Here is a 25268-nt window from a genome sequence, read left to right on the forward strand (position 1 = left end):
TTTTTAAAAAGAGACTGAACCAGACCTTCACTTCCTGACTGCCACTGGCTGGTAACATTTTATTGTCAGAAAGTTTGCACTCAAAGATTATTTACTCACCCACACAAAATGCCACCAAGTATAGAAAGGCACCAACGTCAGCCATTCTGGTTAAAATAAAATAATAATACGAATCCTCCTTTCAGTTGTTCCAATGAAAGTGACATATGGAGAAGCCTCTTTCTCAGCACAGGATCCATAATTCAAAGAAAAGTGCTGCCTACTTCCTCATTAGCTAAATTGTATTCATTGCAGAAAGCTGCTTTTGGTAGCCATATCGATCAGCAGGAAGTAAGATGGAAAAAATTAACAAACTTGAAAAACTTCAGTCTCAGGGGTGTAACTCACCATCTGGGAATGACTTATTAGGACAGAAACAAGAAAGCACCGTCCGTATATGACCTTCCCATTTTACATATGTAGTCATTCCTCATTAATCTGAGACCCACCAAAGTGGAGTCTGCAATAATTTAGAAGTGACAATTGCAATCCCCACTGAAGAGAAAGGTCCATGCAAAATGTTTAATGTGAGACTGTAAAGTTTCTAATAAAAGTCAGAAGTGTTTTCTTTCACTTCTTTGTTTTTATATGCAATCACATATATAATCCAGTTTGAACAATGGACAAAAATGATATAGTTAATTCCTTGTTTTACATTCCCAAATTTAAGTTGCTTTGATAAATTAATCTCACTTTCCTCGTCTTAAATTAATACCACTTTATATAATGAACAAGATTCTTTTTATTGTATGATAGTTTATCTCCAAAAGCTTTTTTCAGCCTAAGTAACAGAGAGATATTTTAAAAATAAATGGTCAAGGTAAAAATGCAATAAAATAAAGGTCTTAGTCTCAGAACTCTGCCCTGAGAAATTCTCACACACACACACACACACACACACGCACACACACACATACACACACACACAAATACTTCATAAAACAAGATCCTCCACATTATCTTTCCTTTAGTCTATTCTAATAATTGAACAATCAGTTCTCTGCCAGTAAATTAAAATAAAATTACATTCTTCTGAATATCCATTATCCAAGTAATTTTTAATAATTTCCTGTTTACTTGCAGTTTTGGAATTGTTTTTATTTCACTTAGTTTTTGTTTAATCAGTTCACTCCCTGAGATGAAGCTTAAATGGGTTGAATAAAGACGTAAGCTGTTTCTAAAGAATATGAATTGACCCAAATAATTGAGTGAGAACTTGAAGTTAATGGGAGAGGGGATCTATTATGTGGCAGAAACAATAGTAGTAGGTAAATAGCATATAATTATTCATTTCTTCCATTCACACTTCTGTGTTTATTATAAATTTCCAATTTGCTGTGAAGTGATTTCAAATTAAAGCTAATTATCAATGCTTTCATTGCAGCAAATCTATAATAAATGTCTCTGTGTCAAAGCACTCTGCAGAGGAAAACCCAAAGAGAAATAAGACGGAGATTCCTGCCATCTGTGGGACCTGTATTCTTGTTAGAGCAAAAAACGGGTACAGAAATAGTAGATAGTGGTATGTTAGTTTCCTAGGGCTACTGGAACAAATTACCACAGAATTGGTGACCTAAAACAACAGAAATTCATTTTCACACAGTTCTTGAGGCCAGAAGTCCAAAACCCAGCTGTCAGCAGGGCCATAGTCCCTCCAGAGCTTCTAGGGAAGGATCCTTCCTCACATGTCCTAGTTTCTGGTGGCTCTGGCCATTCTTAGTGATCATTGGCTTGTAGATGCATCAGTCCAGTCTTTGCCTCTGTCTTCAAATGGTGTTCTCTGCATCTCAAAATGTCCTCTCTTCCTCTTATAAGGATACCAGTCATTAGATTTAAGACTCACCCTCATCTAGTATGGCCTCATCTTAATTTGATTATGCCTAGAAATGCTGTTTCCAAATAATGTCATATTCATACGTTCTGAGTGGACATAGAACTATTCAATCTACTACATATGACTGAAAAAAAAAATGGTGTAGGGGGAAGCGGGGTAGAGCCAGAGTTGGATGGGGACCCACAAGTTAAGAGCAAGATGGAATAAAAGGCATGAGTCTAGTCATCATGAAAAATAGAACTACGTGGGCTTTTATCATCTGATCCCAGCCAGTCTGCCCATCCTTAGCACAGGAAAACATTTATTCTGGTCACACCAAACTACTCACTTCTCCTGGAACATGTGGTAATCTCTTAAACTTCTAAAAAATAGAATATATTTGTCTCCATAGTCTCCACTGAGATCCCAAAATGTCCCAGGTTTTGGACAATGGGGAAAAATTGCCCTTATATTTTACAGAAGAGGACTAAGTCCATTTCTGCTAGACCTGCTAAGAGATAGGTAAAGCAAGTCCTGAGACCTTTAGCCCAAGACTCTCCACCAACCTGTAGGTCTACCAGCAAAACTGGAGACTCATTGATATGGTGAGGCTTTATGTCCCCACCCAAAACTCATCTTGAATTGTAATCTCCATAATCCCAGGGAGAGACCAGGTGGAGGTCATTGAATCATGGGGGCAGTTTCCCTCATGCTGTTCTCATGACAGTGAGTGAGTTCTCATGAGATCTGATGGTTTTGTAAGGGGATCTTCCACCTTCGCTCAGTACATCTCCTTCCTGCTGCCTTGTGAAGAAGGTGCCCTTTGCCTTCTGCCATGATTGTAAGTTTCCCAAGGCCTCCCCCGCCATGCTAAACATGTGAGTCAATTTAACCTCTTTCTTTTATAAATTACCCAGTCTCAGGCAATTCTTTATAGCAGCATGAAAATGGACTAATACGTTCATTAAGCAGATTGGTGAAGTTTTCCAAGAAAGTTGTCAGTCTAGAAGGATGGGTAAAGGCATTTTTCTCCTCTCCCTATGAGGATAGAAGGAAGTATGTGAAGGAGGTCTGTGTCCCATTTCTTACATGTGGCTCGACAGGGTGAACTAAGAGAAATTTCTGATAAATTGTCTTGTGCATTAAAGACTTGAAGGGCATGGTACTGGCTACTTGCCTACAGGGGACAGGCTGGCTGGAACTGGCCCAGCAATAGCAGAGAAAAGAAGGCTGTACCTGGAAGATCCTCACCAGCATGGCAAGGGGCAGGCTTCCCCGTGTGCCTCAGGGTACTGTGGGCAGCAACCAGACTGGGGTCGTCTCAAAAATGATCTCTTTTCAAAAGGTCTGTCTGCAGGAGAAAGCAGATACCAGCAGAAACTGGCTAGAGGAATCCCACCAGAAGCAAGAGTTGAGGCAAAGTCATAAGCCATCAGTAGGATTCATCACAACCCTTCTCAGGAAATACCGCGGAGTGAGGAATCCCAGACATTGTGAGGTAACAAACCCCTAAAACACACAGAAGGGAAGGGTCAGTTCTTAGGGCATTTGACAGGTGGGGGAGGCCAGAACTACAACTGTGATGGCTACCTAAAACTGTACCATGTTTTTACTTGTTGACCCTCACACATGGTACAGAAGTCAGAAAAAGCTGACCCAACACAGAGAGGGAGAGTTAAAGAAAAATCGATAAGGATAAGAAGAGAGGTGATGTGTGGGTCTCTCTCTCTCTCTCTCTCTCTCTCTCTCTCTCTCTCTCTCTCTCTCTCACACACACACACACACACACACACACATGTCCTTAGCTTAGTTCTCAGAACAGTAACTAAGAACAAAGACTTCTTTCTCACTTATGTCTATCTCAGGAGCTCTGCTAATTGCACTACAAAACCCCAGGCTGATCAAGCACTACAGTTTTGAATACTGGAATAAAAAATGAGAATGCAGTAAAGCATAAACTTATTATTATAGCTCCCACCCAGAAGTTACACACTTTATTGGCTAAAGTAAGTCACATGGCTATAATTAACTTTAAGTAGGTGTCAAAGTCATCTTATCTTCTCTGTCTATGAAGGAGAACTGGAATGTTTGTGAGCAGCTCTATGGACTACCAAAATGAGTAAGCCCAACAGAAAGAACAGGCTGCACCCTCCCTTTCTCTCCGCTGGCTTCATAGCCAGTTCAGGCCTAAGGTAAGGAAGAAGAATAACTTAAAATTGTATGACATATTGGAGTTTTGATTAAAATTGGACTGAACTTTTTAATATCTGAAAATATTTTTTAAATAGTTTGTGCTATTCTAGATTATTATTGAGCATTTTACTCCCATTTCCTCCTTACTGTAGGCAGAGACTAAGTCTTTACCCTTTGATGTTGGTCTTGGACAAGTGATCTGCTTTGTCCGCTAGGCAGTTGGCAGGCATGATGTGAGTAGAAACCTTTCATGGCCTGTGTGGCTTGGCTTTTCTCTTGGCTGTTGGAGACTGGGCATTGACATAGTTTGGATCTGTGTCCCCACCCAAATCTCACCTTGAATTGTAATCCACATAATCCCCACATGTCAAGGGTGGGACCAGGTGGAGGTAATTGAATCATGGGGGTGGTTTCCACCATGCTGTTCTTGTGATAATGGGTGAGTCTCACGAGATTTGATGGTTTTATAAGCATCTGGCATTTCCCCTGATTGCACTTCTTCCTGCTGCCTTGTGAAGAAGGTGCCTTGCTTCCCCTTCGTCTTCCACCATGATTGTAAATTTCCTGATGCCTACCCAGTCATGCTGAACTGTGAGTCAATTAAACCACTTTCCTTTATAAATTACCCAGTCTCAGGTATGTCTTTATTAGCATTGTGAGAATGGACTAATATAGGCATATCTCATGATGGCGGTATTATCACTGCCCTTCAACAATGAGCAGACTTACAGCCCACGGCCAAATCCAGCTAATTCATGGCCAGAGAGCTGTCCATCCAAGCCCAGTCTAGTCTGGCTGAACCACAGTTTCCTGCAGACAGTGAGAGTGAGAATAATTGCTTAATAATGAAAACCAGAGTTTACAATAATCAAGTTTGTTATGGAATAGCTGCAGAATACATGCGTAAAATTATTTAAAATCTCTTTGCGAATATAATTTCCATTTTGGAAAGGGAGATATTGTTATAGCAGGTAGCTAGTCAGACAAGATCAGGGCAGGAGAGGTCCCCCACCCCCAACCAAGAATGTCAGGTGACTACTAGGTGATGGTCAGGTGGTTGTTATGCTGTTTTTCTGAAGTAATAATTGGTCACAGCCAGATTCAGGGAAAGGCAGTCTCCGAATACACAGAAACATCTGGAACTGGTGATCAGCAGCTTCCTGATAAGATCTCAGGACTTGGAAAAGTGGGCTCATGCATGTGCACTAAGAGCAAAATGGTGGAGTTTAACTGCTATATGACCCTCTAGGAACATTCAAACTAATAAGGGAAGAATGCCTCAAATGAGCATGAGTACAATGCCTCATATATATAAGTCCAGTAAGCACACTACACGTGCAGCACCTCCCAAGTGCTGGCAGGCCACTGAGCATGCAGGTAGCACACTCCAAGGTAAGAGTCAGGATAGAATGGATGCAATCCCCCAAAAAGCATGCCAATGTATACGAACCCTAAGTCAAAGGTCAAACTGCACACTTGATCTCTCAAGTCACCCACTTGGACCTTTTCCAAGTGTACTTTACTTCCTTTCACTTCTGCTCTAATGCTTTTTTCCCCATAAGTTATTAAGGTATAGGTGGTATTTGGTTACAAGAGTAAGTTCTTTAGTGGTGATTTGTGAGATTTTGGTGCACCCATAACCCGAGCAGTATACACTGCGCCATATTTGCAGTATTTTATTCCTCACCCACCTCCCACACTTCCCCCCAAGTCCCCAAAGTCCACTGTATCATTATTATGCCTTTGCATCCTCATAACTTAACTTCCATATATCACTGAGAACTATACAATGTTTGCTTTTCCATTCCTGAGTTACTTCACTTAGAATAATAGTCTCCAATCTCTTTCAGGTTGCTGAAAATGCCATTAATTTATTCCTTTTTTGGCTGAGTAGTATTCCATCATATAAATATACCACAGTTTATTTATCCATTCATTGATTGATGGGCATTTGGATTGGTTCCACGATTTCACAACTGTGAATTGTGCTGCTATAAACATGCGTGTGCAAGTATCTTTTTTGTATAATGACTTCTTTTCCTTGGAGTAGATACCCAGCAGTGAGATTGCTGGATCAAATGGTAGTTCTACTTTCAGTTCTTTGAGGAATCTCTACACTGCTTTCCATAGTGGTTGTACTATTTGACATTCCCACAAGCAGTGTATAAGTGTTTCCTGTTCACCACATCTGCCATCCATGCCAACATCTGCTACTTTTTAATTTTTTGATTCTGGCCAATCTTGCAGGAGTAAGGTTGTATCATATTTTGGTTTTGATTTGCATTTCCCTGATCATTAGTGATGTTGAGAATTTTTTCATGTTTGTTAGACATTTGTGTATCTTCTTTTGAGGATTGTCTATTCACGTCCTTAGCCCACTTTTTGATGGCTTTTTTTTAATTTACTGATTTGTTTGAGTTCATTGTAGATTCTTGATATTAGTCCTTTGTTAGATGTATAGATTGTGAAGATTTTTATCCCATTCTGTGGGTTGTCTGTTTACTCTGCTGACTGTTACTTTTGCTGTGCAAAAGCTCTTTAGTTTAATTAGGTCCCAGATATTTATCTTTGTTTTTATTGCATTTGCTTTTAAGTTCTTTGTCATGAAATTCTTCCTAAGCCAATGTCTAGAAGGGTTTTCCCAATGTTGCATTTTAGAATTTTTATAGTTTCAGGTCTTACACTTAAGTCCTTAATCCATCTTGAATTGATTTTTGTATAAGGTGAAAGATGAGGATCCACTTTCATTCTCGTACCTGTGGCTGGCCAATTATCCCAGCACCATTTGTTGAAAAGGATGACTTTTCCCCAGTTCATGTTTTTGTTTGCTTTGTCAAAGATCAGTTGGCTGTAAGTATTTGGGTTTACTTCTGGATTCTCTATTCTGTTCCATTGGACTATGTGCCTATTTTTATACCAGTAGCATGCTGTTTTGGTGACTATGGCCTTATAGTATGATTTGAAATCAGGTAGTGTGATGCCTCCATACTTTTTTTTTTTTTTTTTCTTATTCTTGCTTTGGCTATGCAGGCTCTTCTTTGATTCAATATGAATTTTAGAATTGTTTTTTCTAATTATTGGAAGAATGATGATGGTATGTTGATGGGGATTACATTGAATTTGTACATTGTTTTTGGCAGTGTGGTCATTTTCACAATATTGATTCTACCCATTCATGAGCATGGGATATGTTTACATTTGTTTGTGTCATCTATTATTTCTTTCAGCAGTGTTTTATAGTTTTCCTTATAGAGGTCTTTTGCCTCCTTGGTTAGGTATATTCCTAAGAATTTTATTTTATTTATTTATTTTTCTGCAACTATTGTAAAAGCAGTTGAGTTCTTGATTTCATTCTCTGCTTGGTTGTTCTTGGTGTATAGAGCTACTGATTTGTGTAAATTAATCTTTGCTGAATTCTTTTATCCATACTAGGAGCTTTCTGGATGAGTCTTTAGGGTTTTTGAGATAAATGATTATAAAGGGTACCCAAATAAGTAAAAAGGAAATCAAACAGGGACAGTTTGACTTCCTCTTTACTTATTTGGGTGCCCTTTATTTCTTTCTCTTGTCTGATTGCTCTGGCTAGGACCTCCAGTACTATGTTGAAGAGGAGTGGTGAGAGTGGGCATCCTTGACTTGTTCCAGTTTTCAGAGGAAATGCTTTCAACTTTTCCCCATTCAGTAGTATGTTGGATGTGGGTTTGTCATAGATGTCTTTTATTACACTGAGGTATGTCCCTTGCATGCTGATTTTGCTGAGAGTTTTAATGATAAAGCAATGCTGGATTTTGTTAAATACTTCTCCTGCCTCTATTGAAATGATTGTGTGATTTTTGTTTTTAGTTCTGTTCATATGGTGTATCACTTTTATTGATATGCATATGTTAAACCATCCCTGCATCCCTAGTATGAAACTCACTTGATCATGGTGGATTATCTTTTTGATATGTTGTTGGATTTGGTTAGCTAGTATTTTGTTAAGGATTTTAGCATCTATGTTCATCAGGGACATTGGTCTGTAGTTTTACTTTTTGTTTATGTTCTTTCCTGGTTTTGGTATTAGGGTGATTCCCACTTCATATAATTAATCAAGGAGGTACCAAAGAATGGCAAAGTCCAATGCAGGGAAATCCAAGAAATGATACAATAAGTAAAAAAGGGATAAATATTCAAATAAATAGATATGATAGATAGCATGAATAAAGAAACAAAATGTCAGGAAACATTGGACACACTTACAGAAATGCTTTGGAAATTCTCAGCAATAGAATTGAACAAGTAGAAGTAAGAAATTCAGAGCTTGAAGACAAGGTCTTTGAATTAACCCAATCCAACAAAGGCAAAGGAAAAAGAATAAGAAAATATGAAGAAAGCCTCTGAGAAGTCTGAGATTATGTTAAATGACCAAACCTAAGAATAATCCGCTTTTCTGAAGAAGAGAAATCTAAAAGTTTGGAAAACATGTTTCAAGGAATAAGAATAAGGAAAACTTCTTCAACCTTGCTAGAGACCTAGACATCCAAATACAAGAAGCACAAAAAAACCCCTGGGAAATTCATCACAAAAAGATCATCACCTAGGCATATTTTTCTCAGGTTATCTAAAGTTAAGATGAAGAAAAGAATCTTAAAAGCTGTGAGACAGAAACACCAGGTAACCTATAAAGGAAAACCTATCAGATGAACAGCAGATTTCTCAGCAGAAACTCTATAAGCTAGAAGGGATTGGGGCCCTATCTTCAGCTTCCTCAGACAAAACAATTATCAGCCAAAAATGTTGTATTCAGCAAAGCTAAGCATCATATATGAAGGAAAGATATAGTCTTTCTCAGACAAACAAATGTTGAGAGAATTCGCCACTGCCAAGCCACCACTACAAGAACTGCTAAGAGGAGCCTTAAACCTTGAAATAAATCCTGAAAGTACATCAAAACAGAACCCCTTTAAAGCATAAATCTCACAGGACCTATAGAACAAAAATACAACTTAAAAAAAAAAAAAAAACAAAAAGAAGAAAGAAAACAAGTACACAGGCAACAAATAGCACAATGAATGAAACGGTATCTCACATCTCAATACTAACAATGAACATAAACAGCCTAAATGCCCCAGTTATCTTTTGCCTTCAAGAGACTCACCTAATACATAAGAACTCACACAAACTTAAAGGTGCTTATTTATAGAAGCCTTTACATACATAAACTAGAAAACCTAGAAGAGATGGATACATTTCTGGGAAAATACAACCCTCCTAGCTTAAATCAGTTAGAATTAGACACCCCAATAACAAGCAGCAAGACTGAAATTGTAATTTGAAAATTGCCAACAAAAAAAAGTCCAGGATCAGACAGAGTCACAGCAGAATTATACCAGATATTCAAAGAAGAATTGGTACCAATCCTTTGACACTACTCTAATGCTTTTTAATAAACTTTCACTCTTGCTCTTTCCTTGGTCTCTCCTTCTGCCTTATGCCCCTCCGTCAGTTCTTTTTTCTGAGGAGGGAAGAATTGCGGTTGCTGCAGACCATACGTATTCACTTCCGCTAACATGCTTTGTGGTGTTGTGACTCAGATATGTTCACTAGTGGGAAGACACTGGGATACATTCCCCAGTGGTAGGTGGGTGACTTAAGAGATCAAGTGCGTGGTTTGGCCTTTACCTTTGGGTTTTGTACACTGGTGTGCTTCTGAGAGGCTGTATCCCTTCTCCCCTGATTCTCTGGGCATGGGCTATCTGCATGTTCGGTGGCCTGCCAGCTCTTGGGAGCGCTGCATGTTCAGTGTGTTTACTGGAGTTATACGCAGGCTGACTTGAGGTATTCTTCCCTTACCAGTTCAAATGTTCCTAGAAGGTCAAATATCAGTTAAACTCCACTATTCTGGCTCTTTTACACATGTGTGAGCCCAGTCTCCCAACTCCTGAGATCTTATCAGGAATCTGCTGATCACCAGTTTTAGATATTTCTGTCTATTGAGAGACTGCCTATCCCTGGCTCTGGCTTTGACCAATTATGACTTTAGAGAAACAGTGTAACAACCACCTGACCATCACCTGATGATCCTCTAATATCAGGTAGGTGACATGAGGAGGTAGGGTGGGCAGCTCTCCTACCCTGCTCATGTCTGACTAGCTACCTACTGTAGCAAGATGACAAAATAGGCTTGATAGTGGATAAACAAATATTTTTAAAGTGTTTTCAGGCTATACCCTGTGAGTCTAAGTATAAGCTCATTCAACAAATCAATTCCTGCTCTTTTTCTCTACTAATTCTGTATTTCTTTTATCCTGCAAGTTTTCTCTATGTAAAAAAAACTCTCTACTATTCCTTAACGACCCAGTTAACATGTTGACTCTTCAGTAAATAGTTTCCTGATTTGGGCGGTTCTTGTGTTATTGCCCTCCGAGAGCACTTTGCTCAATTTTCCATTTTAGGACTTGATGTGTTAAGTCAAGACAGATTGGATCTTCTGTCTTCTAATGTACTGGAAGAACTGCATATATTTCTTCCAAAATCTACCTTCCCTCTTAGACTGTATGCTTATTATTCATTCATTCCATCATTTGCTTAACATATTTACTGATTTCCTATTGATGGGAAAAGCATGATCAAGACAGAAAAGTGTAAAGCATTGCCCTCAAAGCCTTTATATGTATTTATATATTTGTTAGGCTATGTAGTGAGGCAGCTGGACAGAAGAAATGCAGTTCAATATTGAGTTTAGTGTGCTTTGGAGGACATCTAAAGGAGAAGAACCAACAGATATTGAATTTACATGGGTTTAGCAGAAAGATCATGGCTACCAAATAAAAACTCATCTATATGTGATAGCTATGGATTCGGATGACATGACACACGCTGTATACTCAAATTAAAAGATATCACAGACATCTCAAAGAATAACTAAAACACCAAAGTGGAAGCTTCTTGAGACCAGAAGCATTTTCTGTTCATGGCTGGATCCTCATTACCTGGAACGGTGCTCAACATATCATAAGAAGATGTTCAATAAGTATTAGGAAAGGTTCAAATAAATGAATGACTTTAAAGGCCAGACAGAGAAACAGAAGCATAAAAGACCAAGTTCCTGAATCATTATTTGAACCAGGGTCTCTCAGTTCAAGTCCTCACTCTCTATCATATCCGACTGCCTTATAAAAGGCAAAATGGTGACATAAGAAAAGAGCAAAGGCAAAAATGAAGTGACAGACACATATAGCTGAGCTAGGCAATGTAAAGTCAAGTTCAATGTGTTTTTCTTCCACCAATTTCATGTGATTATTTTAAGGGCAATGGAGAGTCTTCGCTTCTGATGTATATGTTTCCCAAAGAAAAAAGCATCATCGTACAATCACTTGACCAAGAATTAGACTTGTGCTGAGAAGGTGGAGTGCCTATTTGCATTTCTCTTATTTGCTCACACACACACACACACACACACACACACACACACACACACACGTCATATAAAAAGATAGGAAGAGGTGATAAGAGGGGGAGTGAGGAGAGAAAAAAGAGAAAGAACTGATAGCGGAAAATAACAGACCCCATTTTCCTAAAACTCTGTCTTTTAAACCTAATTACACCAACAATGATGCACATTTATTTTAATAGATATTTTGATTGTGTCACTTTAACACTTCTAATGTGGCAGAGTATTATTCAAAAACTAATTACGAACTATGTTAGTTGAAAAGCCAGAAGGGATAAAAAATTCCTGATCATTGACCTGTTCCTCTGAAGACCCCAGTCTGAGGCTCCGTTAGATGGAGCAATGATTGACTGAGGTCCTCTTTGCAGGAGGTGGCATAAGTTAGGAGTTCACCTCCTCAGAATGCAGAGGGATGAAAAAGAAAGAGCCAGGGATTGGAGCAAAATAAAACAAAACTAAATTCCAGTGTAAATGCCAACCTACATCTTCTCAGTTTGACAAACGGGAGACTCACTTAACCTCACCAAATTTTCATTCCCCCCATTTACCTTCCTCAGAGGACTGTTGGGTGTGTTCTCCATAAAGCATTAGCACGCCCAGCACAAAAAGGACACTCAGTGTGTGCAACAATTGCTACAGATGGTGGAGTGGGGAGAAAGCACAGGCAGAGAGGAGGTGTTTGTTGTATGGACATCATCGTGAGGACTAAGAATAAGAATGTTCATGTTCTGGATTGAATTGTATTCCCACAAAGATAAGTTGAAATCTTAATCCCTAGGATCCTGTAAATTTGGCCTCTTTTGGAAACAGGATCTTTGCAGATGCAATAAAGTGGCAATGAGGTCATTAGGGTGGGACTTGATCCAGTATGACTGGTGTCCTTATAAGAAACAGCCAGAAGAACACAGACATACAGGAAAAACACATGTGAAGATGCAGGCAGAGATTGGAGTGGTATCTGCAAGCCAAGAGACACCAAGGTTTGCTGGCAACACCAGAAGCTAAAAGAAAGGCATGGAACAGAGCTTTCCTAGAGCCTTCAGGGAGAGAGAGCATGGCCCTGCCAGGACCTTGATTTTGGACTTCCATCCTCCAGAACAGTGAGAAAATAAATTTCTGTACTTAAAGCCACACATTGTGGAATTTTGTGCCTGCATTGTGCCCCCGGGAAAGTAACAGAGTAGTAAAGCATTAGCATGGCTGATGCACAGTTAGGGTTGGTCTCCTCTCTTCCCCTCCATCCCACCCATCACATTTCCTATTGCAGAGGCTGATTCTTCCTGTAGGCCTTAGATTTTTGTCCCTGGGTGTTATTTATTAATGGCATGACCATGGGCACAATGGCAGTGCCTATACCATGGCTCACCAACTGGTCTCCCCATGACTTCTCTTCCTCAGTAAATCTCTTTAAAATCTAGATAACTGTTTCAAACATAAATCTAATTATTAATTCACTCTCCATCAAGCCCTTCCCAGGATTCCCCATGTTTTCAAGATAAATACAAAAACCTTTCCACAGTCTGTATAGGCAGGCCATGCCCACTTGCCCCCATCTGGTTTCCTACCATTCTTCTGCCAAGTCTTGGTCCTACAGCTACATAGGAGGAAGCATGGTGCAATTGAGGAGTCGAAAGGCCAGATTTAGGCCCTGTCCACATGAGACCTTCTGTCAGAAATGGCCTTCACAACTCCCTTCTCCCACTTAGTGACCAGCACCATTCACCTCTTCAGGGGAAACTAGGTCAGACTGTTGTTTATAGGATTTTTAGCCACAAATTCCTTTCATAGCATTTATGCCAATTCATATTACATTAGTGATTTTCGGGGTCCTGTTAGACTATAAACTTCAACAAGAAAGAAACTGAGTCAGTTTGCTCAGAATTGCATCCTCGGTACTTAGCAAAGTACATGCCATGTAAAAAGAGCTCAATACTAAATATATATTGAATGGGTGGATGGATGAGCTGATGAATGAATGGATAGGTGGACAGATGGATAGATGGATGGCTGGATGATGGCTGGATGGGTAAATGGATAAATGGATGCATGCCATGGATGGACAAATGAATGGGTGGGTGGATGGATGGATGGATAGATGGATGGATGGATGGATGGATGGATAGACGAATGGATGGATGGATGGACAGATGGATGGGTTGGTGCATGAATGAATGTCTTAGCCAAAAGCACATAAGTTTTTATCTCAGACAGCTAGGCATCTCCATTACTGAGGACTGGTAAGTGTAGAACACCTTGAATCTGGGCCTGACACCTGCTTTACTTTGCCCTCTCAGGTTTCATGTTCCTACTCATGAAACTCTCTACACCCCCTATTGGCATTTCTGTTTTTCTAACTTCTGTCTTCTTGCCTGGCTTCAGACACATTGGCCAGCTTAACTTTGATGCCCTCTACTTTCTAATAATCTTCCAATCTGTGGTTTTTGTGGAATTACTATAATTGACAATGGAAACATATGGATCCAAAGCCCAGATTTCTCAATATACACCACATGGTTTTGGCTGAGTTACTTGTACTTTATTAATCCTCATAACTAAGAAAGTATACACTATTCACCTTTTAAATAGACTATTAGACTATGTACTTTATTAATCCTCATAACTAAGAAAGTATACACTATTCACCTTTTAAATAGACTATGTGAAAAAATAGAAAAATTCAGCTTAAGAATACTTAAGTAACTTTCTCAAGGTTAAAAAGTAAGAATGTTGGAAAACTGAGATTTTTCAACTAAGTTCAGTATTTTTCTCCCTCTTGATCATAGTTCATAGTTGTTGTTTTTTTTTTTAATTCAAGATATTTCCTATTGTTCTCCCAGGATTATGGCACACTCAGGCAAATGCACATTTGTTCCCAGTCTGAATTTAAGCTTTTCTTCTTTGCTGATGTTCAATTTAAATCCTCCGCTCCCACCTACTAAAAGAAAAGGGGCAAAATAATGAAGAGACGTAGAACAAATGAAAAGAGATGTCATATCACAAGAAATCTTGATTACACCACTTGAAATGCTGTGTTATTTCAGAATGTGTGCAGGAACTTTGGAGAGAAGTATTCAAAAAATTAGCCAAGGTTAAATAATCAGTATGAATGTACCCAAGCCAAACAGATTATAACATTCTAAAAGAAATTTTTCACAGGATGGAGAAAGATATTGTAAAATTAAAACAATTGAGAATAAGTTTGACATTCATGTGTTGGTTTAAATTAGCATGGATATGGAGAAAATGGCACATCTTTCTAGGAAAAGGCAAGTGGAAGGGACAGGCCAGTGTTGACTGATTCCTTTTACTCATCTGGAAGCAGTATCAACCCTGTTCTGGTTGCTCTTCATGTGTAAACTTAACTTGTTTAGGTCAAGCCCAAGTTTCTTATGTCCTCTCAATGTCTCACCCTTCCAGAGCTAGTCTTTCATTTTCCCATTGTAGTTTTTTTGTTCTGCACCAAGAATCAGTCTTGACTTAAAACAGAAAGCATGTAACTGGGAAGGAATATAGAAAAAAATATAGATTGAGAAAAATATAGATTGAGAGCCAAGTGGGCTAGCATTTGCATGCTGGCTAGGTCTAGCTGTGAAACCCTGAGCCCTTCACTGTTTTTTAGTCTTAATGTTCTTGCCTTTATAATGATGATAAGAAGCCTCAATCACACACCTGTTGGAAGGAATTGGTGCAATTTAATATGCGGAAACAATGTTTGATTGACACAGTGTGCTCTTCAACTGCGTGCTCCTTAACTGGAGGTCTTGGCTGCAAGCAATGAAAGATGATTCTGTATGCTTAAACAGAGAAAAGGTGTTTAAAAAGGATATTGACAGCTCACTTAATTTGGAGGAAGGCTGGAGATTAAACTCATGTGTAGAGTTCCAGCAATGCCCCAAACAAAGCCTGATGAGAAATCACTGCTGCCCTTAAAGGATTTGAGGAAACTGCCCTGCTGCCTTCAGCCTTGTCACTTCTGCCCACAAAGCCTACCTGGCCACCTCCAGCTTTTTAAGAAACCCAGGAGGTGTCCTCATTAGAAGTGAGGCTTGGAAACCCTTACATCCTGCCCGGGGCAGCAACCATCCTGATGTTCCTGAATTCTGTTCATCTGATCTTCACAGCAAAACACACCTGTCCCTAGTCACTTAATTTCTTCCACAGTTGAGAATAAAACATCAGACCAAAGCATAATTCAGTGCATTCTCACCTGTGTTTATATTTGCTTATGGTCTGCATGAGCCTCCCCGCCCCAACACTAGACTTACACTTGTTTATTTATTTATTGTGTGTGTGTGTGTGTGTGTGTGTGTGTGTTTTCCTTTTTGTGGAGAATGGGATCTCACTATAATTGCCCAGCCAGGTCTTGAACTCCTGGGCTCAAGCTATCCCCCCACCTCTGCCTCCCTAAGAGCTGAGATTACAGGTGTGAGCCACTGTACCCAGCCCAACACTAGACTTAAGCATCATGAGAGTAGGGCCAATTTGTTTATTATAGTACCATCTATGCCTGGAATAGGGACCAGCAAGGGTTTCCCATAAGTATTTGGCGAATAAATGAATGACTAAAAGCAGGAAATGGGGTTAATATTTGTCCTGGGAGCCCATTCCTTTTAGAGAGATGGGTAGAGCAGGACCTTGGAAATCTTAACCTCTACAGAAAACCAAGGTATCAAGGGCAATGGAATGGAGGAAAAAAGAAAATAAAAGAGAGAGAGAGAAAGAAGGAAAGAAAGAAAAAGGAAGGATGGAAAGAAGGAAGGAAGGAAGGAGGGAGGGAGGGAAGAAGAAAGGGAGGGAGGAATGAAGGAAGGAAGGAAGGACGGACGAACGAACAACATCTGTGCTCTAGAAGTAATGAAATAATGACAGGGCTTGGCTGACAATGTAGCACCATCATACCTTGTCGATTACAAATCCTGCCTTGTCAATTACAGATCCTACCTTGTCAATTACAGAGGTGCCCTTGGCTTTCTTTCCAAGGCTCTCCCTGAAGCTACCTGTTTGCATTTTCCTCTCATCAACCTACATGGCCCAAAATCTCCTTATAGAGATTTCTGTACAGATAAAAGAAACAAGTGCCACATATGTTTATTGCAGCACTGTTCACAATAGCAAAGACTTGGAACTAACCCAAATGTCCATCAATGATAGACTGGATAAAGAAAAAGTGACACATATACTCCATGGAATACTATGCAGCCATAAAAAAGGATGAGTTCATGTCTTTTCAGGGACATGGATGAAGCTGGAAACCATCATTCTCAGTAAACTAGCACAGGAACAGAAAACCAAACAGTGCATGTTCTCACTCATAAGTGGGAGTTGAACAATGAGAACACATGGACACAGGGAGGGGAACATCACACATTGGCACCTGTTAGGGGGTGAAGGACTAGGGGAGGGTTAGGGTTAGGAGAAATGCCTAATGTAGATGATGGGTTGATGGGTGCAGCAAACCACCATGGCACATGTATACCTGTGTGACAAACCTGCACGTTCTGCACGTGTACCCTAGAACTTCAAGTGTAATAATAATAATAATGAAAAGTGCTGAGGAAACTCATAGCACCCATCTACCATAATTCCTGTAGTGATTTCCTCGTCAATAGCAGTCTAGGTCCAGGGATCCCTAGATATTTCAGTAAAATCAGCAGACAGCATCAAATAACAATCAGAACTCACTTTGACTGAGCTCTTACCATATGCATGGCAACATCTAAGCTCATTGTACCTACTGCCTTGTTTGACCCTTTAACCCTCACAAAATTCTTTGAGGAAGGTACAACAGCTAACTCATTTAACAGATAAGGAAACAGAAACACAGAGAGGTTAAGCAACATCTCAAAGTCCCACAGCTAGTAGGAGCCAGAGCCAGGATCCAGACTTAAGCCCATGATTACAGGGCTTCAGAACATGAGGTAAGAAAGATATCAGAAAATAGGGCCATGCTTTGTTTTATTTCCCTATTCTCCTTCCAAATAATACCAGCAAAAGATTTATTAAGCTATTGCATACCCAGAAGAAGGGCAGGCTGCCACAAAGAGAAAAAAAAAAAAAAGAGAGAGAGAGAGACAGACAGAGAAAGAATAGACTAAGAAGATTAATTCTTGGAGATTAAAGTTATCATTGCCAACTTTAAAAAGTTCATAGAATGGTTGAAGATTATGACTCAGCAATATAAATGGAAACAGTTATCGAACATAAATTATAAGATACAACTTGAAATTTTTGACTAAAATGTTGCTATCCCCCGACCCTTTGATCCAATGATTGCACTTTTAGAAGGTGACAGAGGTGTTTAGTCTTGTGCATCAGACAGGTTTTGGGGTGTCATAAAGCATCACTGGCAATACCTTAAAATCTGGAAACTTCTTAAGTGCCATTACAAAGCATATGATGCCAATATTTTTAATGGCAAAACTCATGCTGTTACTTTTGCACCAACCTAATAAATTATATTTATCTTTATTATGAAATATTGTTCATATATTTTGTTTTGTTTTGTTTTAAGGTAGGCACAAATATATGTACTGATATAGAAACATATTTATTATATATTAAGTTTTTAACAAGCAAGTTGCTATATTTCTATTTTATAAAGCCTGGGAATGAACATACGGTAATCTGTCAGTAGCTGCAGAAGACTGGTTCCAAGATCCTGTCCTTAACTCTTGTGGATACAAAAATCTATGCCTGGACACTCAAGTCCCTGATATAAAAGAGCATAGTATTTGCATATAAACTATGTACATCTCCCATGTACTTTAAATTATATCTCAATTACTAATACAATGCAGATGCTGTGTCAGTAGTTGTTATACTGCATCATTTCTTAAATTTGTGTTATTTTTAACTGTATTTTTTTTCCAAATATTTTCAACTGCGGTTGGTTTACTCGGCAGTTGGTTGAATCTTCATATGCAGAACCGTAGATACAGAGGGGTGACTAGGTGAATGTACCTGTGTGTTGAATTGGATCTGAAAAGATGTTCACGAGCTGTGAATAATAAGACTTAAACACAGCAATAACAGCAAACATGAGGCAAAGAGAAGAGTCAGGCCAGGAATAGGGGCTTTTCCCACACTCTGCTCCTGTGCTTGGATATATCTTCAAAGAGCATATACAACTTCTGTAATTAAAAGACAAAAAGGCTGTTTGACTGGGCACGGTGGCTCACGCCTGTAATTCTAGCACTTTGGGAGCCCAAGGCAGGCAGATCACCTGAGGTCAGGAGTTCAAGACCAGCCTGGCCAACATGGTGAAACCCTGTCTCTACTAAAATACAAAAATTAGCAGGACATGATGGTGGGTGCCTGTAATCCCAGCTACTCCGGAGGCTGAGAAGGGAGAATCGCTTAAACCCGAGAGATAGTGGTTGCAGTGAGCCCAGATTGCACCACTGCACTGCAGCCTGGGTGGCAGAGCAAGACTCCGTCTCAAAAAAAAAAAAAAAAGATTTTTCTAAAAGGCATGCAGATCTGAGAGAGAAGAAAGTAAGATCCCATACAGCCTCTGCAACTAAATGGCTATCTGGCCATGTCCATTCCACTTCCCTTTTAGAGTTTCCATTTCCTCATCTGTAAAATAAACAAGAATGTCTGAGAGCCCATACTGATGAGCAAGGACCCAAAGACACAGAGAGAGACCCCAAAACGTGTCCTTGATTATTCATAGGTTATATTTAGGAAGAATGCCGGCATCTCTTCTAAATGGAAGCCTTGCAAAATCTCTATTCTCTCTCCATGAGTAGTGGATTAGATTTTTTTGCTTGATTTCTCTTAAAAATCACTGTTCTGTTTTATGCTTCTCCTGCCTACTTATGAGGAGATCATCCTGTCTTCTCTGTCAATGGATTGCATTGTTCTTCTCTGTATCCAGGAAAAATGTAATATTTAAACAGACTGGAATTTTTTTTCACAGATAGGCACAACTGACAGGAAAAGGCCTGGGAGTCTAAATGAGGGTGTTAACTGCAGAGATCTTTATCCACCTCCAGTTTCATTTGCTTTTCTGCACGTTTTCAATTCTCTGTAACAAATAGACTTTGCTTTTAAACAAAGAAGAAAACAAAAGAACACATACACTTGCAAACAAACACTCACACTTCCATGGAAATATACATCTTTTGCATTTCAACCCAGCTTCAGCCTACACAACATGCAAAGTCTCCCAGATCTTCAACGTTTGTTAAGAAAAGGTTGGCCTTGAACAGTTAGCTCCTGTAAATAAATGACTTTCCCATGAGTGATAGCAAACCGGCATTTCCAGGAAACCAAGCTGAAATGCTCTAAGGCTGAGTGCAGCTCAACCACTCAGGGAACGTTTATAAAAGTGGACCCTCAAGTGGAAAGGGGCTCGACTAGAAGCAAGGGCTCATGCGTTTAAAACTCAAATTGGACTTAACAGATAGCCAAATCCCGACCAGGCCCCTGATGTCACTGTGGCCACATGCAAATTCTTTAACTCCTCAGAGCTTGTTTTAGATTCCTGGGGCTGTAGTAACATAAGTACCAGAATCTGAGTGGCTTGGAAAAACAGAAATTTATTCTCTCACAGCTTAGGAGGCCAGAAGCCAGATACTGAGGTGTCAGCAGGACTGGTTCCTTTCGGAGGCTCTGAGAATCTGATCCAAGGCATTCGCCTGGCTTCTGGTGGTTGCCAGCAGTCCTTGGCGCTCCCCGGCTTGTAGACGCATTGTTCCAATCTCTGTGTCTGTGTTTATGTAACAGTCCCCTTGTGTGTCTCTCTCTGTCTTCTCCTCTTCTTATAAAAACACCAGTCATTAGATTGGGGCTCACCTTACTCCAGAGTATAACTTCATCTTAACCTGACTGCATCTGAAAAGACCCTATTTTCAAAGAAACTCACATTCACAGGTACCAGGGGTCAGGACCCAAACAAATTTGGGGGCGGAATATAGCTCTACCCACCAGAGCTCCAGTCCTCATCTCTAGCCTACCTCAGGGTGTTTGTTATGAGAGTAAATGAAACAAAATCGTCACTGCATGGGCCACGACATGTGGGTGTTCATATATGAGAACAATAATAATGATTGCTTTAGCATTCAGGCTCCAAATATACATGGTGATAATGTGGAGGTCCTTCTATCACACAAAGATGTTTCAACTTCCACAATGAGATAAGCCCGTGTTAGGGACCAGGGGCACACAGGCAATAGAAGAGGCACCAAAGGAGGGGAAGGAGCTGGCCTGAGCATTGGCTATTGGTGGACTCATCCTGGTCAGGGTGATGGGAAGGATCCAGGGTCCGATTTAAGGAAAGGATTGAGATTCATATTTGAAATCAACAAAAGGGAACAGAACAGATTGCTCGGGGAACTGCAGCATTTTGGAGCCAGAAGTGTCCCTGCGACCCAAGCCTCCTGGGAATTTGTAGAATCTTTGGGGAATGCTTCCAAATCTAGCCACCTTCTCTGGACCTTGAGGGTCACAGGACCACAACGGACAGCCAGGGGACAGAGTAAAAATGCCTGTTGCACAGGAGGAGCACAGAGAGGGACACATTCCCCTTTTGCCAAGAGTGAAACTGCAGTCTCTCAATGGATGCCCTTGGTGAGAAACATATGCTCCCACCTGCCCCACATCTAAACAAGGCTGTCTGGAATGCAGCAGCCCTCTGGAGTGCTATAAGTTACTCCTTCTCCCATGGGCCACCACGCAGACCCCTGACCCCGAGTACCCTTCCTAGCAAGGGCTCTGGTTCACATCATTCTCCTTTGTAAGGGCAAGTTCACAGAACTTCTTAAGGGCTCTAAATACAGACTCACAAACCAAAGGCTACAGTTTCAGAACCACACTGTCAGTGAAGATGAGAGCCAAACAAGGAAACAGCCCACAAGGGCTCTGAGTAATAGCAGAGATTCTCCAAAGCAATGCCTATGTGCACATGCACTCTCACGCCCAGGGATCGCCCCAGCCCACCTCACGCCAACTCACAGAAACTGAAATACCAAGCAAGAAAATAAGAGACAGAGGAAAAGAATAGTACGAGCGCTACAGAATCACGATTTAACACACCACTTGTCCTGAAAGAGACTGAAGAGAGACCCATGGACAGAAAGCTGCTTCTAAAGAATGGAAGGAAACAGAGCAGAGTGGGGGAAACTAGAGCAAAGAAGAGGACCCCCAGGTAGAGCCCAGTTATTCTTAGCATTGCGCACTCCCATTTTAGAATTGGCAATTATTGTGCAAGAAATTTTAGGTTAAATGTAACCATAACATGTGTGTGCACGCTCACACACACACCAAAGTCAAGTCAGAAAACAAACAAACATTTTTTTGAATCCAATCTCTGCCACTTACTGACTTTGAGACTTTGGGTGGAATCCTTAACCTCTTGCTATCTTCATGTTCTCCAAAGTAAAATGGAATTCACGTAACCATGCTCCAGAATTATCATGGCCATTATGTGAGATAGTTTAGGTAAAGTTCATAAAACATAGTAGTTAAAAATAAATGTACCAATAATAAAAATCAACATAAAAGTAGTAAAATTCACTCTTCAGAAATTATTTTGGTTTAAATTATTATTGCTATTAATTTTGAGATGGAATCTTGCTCTGTCACCCAGGCTGAAGTACAGTGGCGTGATCTCAGCACACTGCAACCTCCACCTCCTGGGTTCAAGCGATTCTCCTGCTTCAGCTACCTGAGTAGCTGGGATTACAGGAGTGTGCTACCACGCCCAGCAAATTTTTGTATTTTTAGTAGAGCCAGGGTTTTGCTATGTTGCCCAGGCTGATTTAGAACTCCTGACCTCAGATGGTCCACCCACCTCAGCCTTCCAAAGTTGTAGGATTACAGGCATGAGCCACCGCACCCAGCCTACATTTTTTAAAAGGAAGTCAGGCAGATGAACACTGTGGCTGTATGTCAGGAGATGATGTGGAAGTAAAGAAGCAGCAGGTGGAATATTGAAGAAACCAGATAGCCTCGGTCCTGGTGCCCAGCCCTGCTGTGTCCTGTGAATGCTAGGCGAGTTACTTAGCCTCTGTGCACCTCAGTTCCTCCATCTGTACATGGAGAAAGGATTGCAGCGCAAGTGTATGTTAAACACGTTAACACTGAGCACTTAGAACAGTGCAGGACACATGGTACCAATTACAAGACTGTTGGCTACTCTCCTCATCACACTCTCAATGATTTATTTGTAATTCAACTTAATTTATAATAACTCAATACATGATTTATTATTTGGACTCCAGTGGGCTTTATAGAGATAAGCATTATATTCAGATAATTCTCAGTGTCTCTGTCTATAAATGAGGAGGTTGTGTGTATTATATTTGTTTGATTTATCAGATGTAGTGTTCCCATGCACTAATGCAGAACAGTATCAGCGTATTCCTTTATCGCCTTAGAAGACTGGGTTCTGACTTTGGAAAATTATAAGGTAAAACTCATGAAGTATTAAGGTACCCAGTCACTTGGGTATAACCTAAATTTTGTTTCATACGTTTTATTAAATGTGTTCTATATGCCAAATACCAAGCTGCGTGCTGAGTGTGGGGACACAGATAATTCTCAGCCAGTGACTCATATCTTGGAAACTTACCCATTTGTTGAACAGTCTATGTAACCTCACAATATCAGATGAAGTTTGCCCAAACCTAGGTAGGTTTCAATTGTTAAGTTCAGTCTTGAGCTGAACACAATTTTAATTAAGAAAACCAAAAAGTACTTTATTCAAAGTGACTTCCAGTTCAGCATCCAATTTCTCCCTTTTTAAGAACTTTAATGGAGTTTGCCACGTGTCAGTGTCTCTTTTCTCTGAAGGTGACTTATACGTCAACTTACCCCCAATTGCACTGCAACATCAGTGGACACTTTTCCCCCCATGTCCCTAAGGTACATTTTGAACTTGGAGAGGAGAAATCTAACTATTCACTGGCACATTTCTTGAACCTCATCACACATGCAGTATCTGGTTTTATGATGAAATAACCCAGTCTTATAAATCTGTCAAGAGAATGAGTTAGATATTTTTTTAAGAGTAGATGATACTTCGTTCAAATAAATCTGATTCATGGAGAGTTTTGATACTCCTTTTGAAAATATTTTTAAAAGCATTTTTTTTGGGAAGAGCCTCACCCTCATGAGAGGCTGAAGAACATACTTGAAACACAAGACATAATCAAATAAGGGCACGGGAGCAATATAGAAGTGAGTTTAAATCCCAGCCTTTTAATTGAATCAAATCCAGTATCAGGGAGGAGATCACATTTCTCTAGTGTTTCAAGGGCTGGCCTGTGACCCGAGTCAGTGTGTCATTGCTGAAACAGGGCAGCAGCATGGGGACTCTGCACCACCCTCTGTCCATCTCCTTGGGCAAGTCACTTGACCTCTTCGAGCTACTCATTCTTTGCATTTCTGAACCAAAAAAAAAAACGGGCCCTTTAAATGTCAGCACCCATCCTCCCCAAAACAGAACAGATCAAAACAAAAAAACTTCTCTTTCTGCACCTGGCCTTTAGGCTAAAAACGATTATATCCCCCAGCTCTGGCCCCTTCATTGGTGATGGCTGAGTACACAAGCAAATGTGCTTTGGCAAGGCGGGATGTTTTTTCAGCTGAAATGGTAGTGGTTCAATTAGCTTAGCAGTTTGCAGAGAAGATTCATTCAAAACATTGAAAAGCAAACATTGGCAAAATGGAAAGTTATTTTCCAGCTTGCTTTGGAGGTATTTTAAACAGTGAAGATCAACAGAAGAAGAGCTATAAGAAAGCTTCTTGGTCCAACAGAGGTAGAAGTAGCCTCAGATTGATTGAATTCATGTAGAAGTGAGGGCATCTCCCATATGGATTTTGTGTTGTGTGCTCTTATTTACCAAGATTCAAGGTTGTGGGTATTGAGTGTTCCCTCATTATTGTCTGTTCTTCCACTTATTTCTCACCTCATTCTTCCTTTCTTTATAATCAATTGTTTATTTTAGCTTTTCCTTCTTTGATAGACCATGATCCAGCTGAAGGCATAAATCTTACTCAGATCCCAAGATAGTGAAGAGTGCATTAGTCAGTGCTTAGAAGAAAGCAGAAATTCAAAGCTTATGGGTGAGACAAGGGCTGACCAACAAACTCAGCCATTGTGGTGTGGCTGGGCTGGAGTCACAAAAATCTGAGTTTTAGCCCTCATTTTAAGACAATGAAAAGTCACTGGTTATCCCTGAACCTCTGTTTTTCACTTAGGAAATGAGAATTATGTCTCCTAGCTCAGAAGCTATTTTCAGAATTGAAGTACAGCATGTTAAGAGTTGAACACTTGAATATTGCTGGTTTTCCTTCTTCTCTGATAATCAGGTGGTAGGCATGGGCATCAAAGGAAGTCAAGGACAAACAGATAAAAATTCAAAGAGATGTCTACTAAACACCCACAGTGTTCAGCTCCTTTTGTGTACATTGTCTTCATTTCTTAGTGGTGGTCTATTGGTCTTCTAATATTTGACACCACTGACCTCTATTTTCTTGAAATATCTTCTCCCTGTTGGTCTTGCTGGCTTCAGTTCTTCTGTTCTAAAACCGGCTCTTCCAGATTACAAGTGGAGTGAGGCAAGGTAGGTGCCTGGGGCTGACTCTTGGGTTCATGCAGGGCTGACCCTGTGTCTATATGAACCCAAGAGTGAGTGCCTCATGAAACATTCTGTCCTGTGTGCTGCTCTGCCTCACCTTGGTGCCTGTCCTTTGAGCTGTCTCTTCATTCTCATATTTGATTCCTAGGGCTGCCCTAACAATTTACCACCAACTGGGTGACTTCCAACGATAACAAAGGATGTA

The sequence above is a fragment of the Aotus nancymaae genome, unplaced genomic scaffold (genome assembly GCF_030222135.1).
Source record: "Aotus nancymaae isolate 86718 unplaced genomic scaffold, 86718_ANA_hifiasm-v0.15.2.pri h1tg000006l, whole genome shotgun sequence".
In the NCBI taxonomy this organism is placed as follows: Eukaryota; Metazoa; Chordata; class Mammalia; order Primates; family Aotidae; genus Aotus; species Aotus nancymaae.